This window comes from Penaeus monodon, chromosome 24 (assembly GCF_015228065.2).
Source record: "Penaeus monodon isolate SGIC_2016 chromosome 24, NSTDA_Pmon_1, whole genome shotgun sequence".
In the NCBI taxonomy this organism is placed as follows: domain Eukaryota; kingdom Metazoa; phylum Arthropoda; class Malacostraca; order Decapoda; family Penaeidae; genus Penaeus; species Penaeus monodon.
In genome coordinates this window covers 11,477,636-11,479,764 of record NC_051409.1, presented here as the reverse complement: position 1 = coordinate 11,479,764, position 2,129 = coordinate 11,477,636, and the positions used below count along the sequence as shown (strand labels likewise).

At 39.5% G+C, this 2,129-nt stretch overlaps 1 protein-coding gene across 3 annotated transcripts in view; it reads left to right on the top strand.

The window, feature by feature from the left end:
* Positions 1 to 2,129, top strand: part of LOC119588580 (methenyltetrahydrofolate synthase domain-containing protein-like) — a gene marked incomplete in the record, with an annotated part of 56,358 nt that overhangs the window by 50,728 nt on the left and 3,501 nt on the right.

Sequence of the window (2,129 nt, the reverse complement as noted above, 5' to 3'; positions counted from 1 at the left end):
ACGTAGTACCATGACAAACTTAGCGCCATTGAGGATACACACAAATGTATATGGAAGTGGGTAGAAATTTTTTTTGCTATCCAGTGTATTTTAATATTTTTCAATATGTTACCTTTCCATTTGTCATACAATGAATAGGGAATGATACCCTTTTTATTGTTCATGCGACATGGCTCAGTATATAAGGTTCCCCTTGTCGGGCCTTCACCTCATTGGTGTTTGTGAGAGTGTGTGCCTATGTGCATCTCCTTTCTGGTGATGCACTAGCTTACCCCGGCAATTAGCATTATCCTGAGCCAAGCACAGGCTTTTGCAGTGAAGATATCCATGATGAAATAGTTTGTGAGACAAGCAAGTATGCCATCGCCCACCCACCCATGGTGGCGCCCATTGGAGGAAATGGACACCACTAAATTTACTGGAGCTGCAGGTAAGCATTAATTTATTCTTCATCAAAGTGTGGTTATTTTTAGGAGATGTAATGTAAAATATCTAAAGTTTTTGCAGTCTTATCAATCCCTCTACATATATGCATTAATCTTTCAGGTGTTCTAGGACCAGCTCTGACTGATAGGTGTATGTCCAAGGCCACAGCAGACATGCATGGGTTTGTGAATAAATATATCATGTACACTCTGTTTTTTGGCAAAGCAGTGCTTGAGAGTTTGTTACAATCAGATCTCATTGGTTTTGTACATCATCGACAACAACAAACACCATGACAATGAGGACCACTTATGGAAGCTTTGTCCTGTTTTCTCCTATCTACAGGTGAGGTTTGCCACTATACTGACCCTGCTGTAAAAGATTTCCATAGATGAGAGCTTGTGAAACTTTAGGTAATCTGCATATTTTACATACTGTAATTTGTCTTTTGGTCTGTGCTATACAATTGTGATTTCTTTTTGAACAGAATTGTTTACTAACTCCATTTTCTCATGCATTGCAGAGGCCAACTTGGGATTGTCCAATACAGCTAGAGTGAACATGCAAGGTTCAGCCTAAAAATCTACAAGGTCTGCATGTCTGCTGAAACTTGTGCTGGATATACATGCACTTATAGGCTGCATACTGGGAAAGATAGGGGCGAGATGCCTTCCTCTCAGGAGGCTATCATGAGCCTTAGTGAGACAGCAGGTCTTTCGGGCACATAAAACAAATGCTGTTTGGACTGTGAGGGTCAACAGGAAGACTGGAGCACTATGAAATGCACAGGAGGAACACTCCTACTGGCCTCCTGTACTTGAGATGGAAGGATAAATGCACCATCCACTTGCTCTCAACAATCCCCACAAGTGAAGTGGTGCAAACCCAGAAATGGGCCAGAGTAGAGATGTTGAGCAGAAGCCTGTGGTATTGCTTGACTACAACAGTGGAATAAAGGGGGAGCAGCTCTCCGCCATTCAATGTAGCCAGAAAACACTAAAATGGCATAAAATTATATTTTTTTACCAAGTTAGAATGGTGAAAATCAGTGCATTATTACTACAAAAATATGATGGCAGTCCCATTCAACTGCAATATGATTAGTGTATTGCAGTTGCAAAGGGTCTCCTTGGGGAGTAACTTCCTCAGGTAGTTCTTTAAAACATCAGCCACCCAGTGCAACAAATGCATGAAGATTTGTTGCAGCTGGTACAACACCAGCATTTCTCCAAGAGACTGGAGAAATACTGCTGCTGCCAAGTCTGCTACAGGAGTGGGATGAGGAAAATAGTGAAAAACTCCTGCAAACAGTAATGTTGCTCTATGCATCTAAGATTGCTTTGAAGACTACCATACAAAGACATAATGAGGTACTTCAGTGTACACAGATATTACATAGCAATATGTTATTTTGTGTATATATATATCACTGTATATAGCTATTTCCTACATAGGAAACTATGTAATTCATCTTTGAATTTTCATTTGAAAAAAAATAAAGTAAATGATGGAATCCTGTTTTTTATGGTCCCCTACACTATTGATTCTTCTACTCATGGTAAAAAACACTATGATCAGCTCATACTGAGTATTACATTGGTAATGTCAAAAAGTTGGCAACAATGAGCATTTGAAAGTCTAAAAACATGGAAAATTGAGTACATGCAGAAGTATTCCCTCTTGGAGATATTAGACTTGTTTGA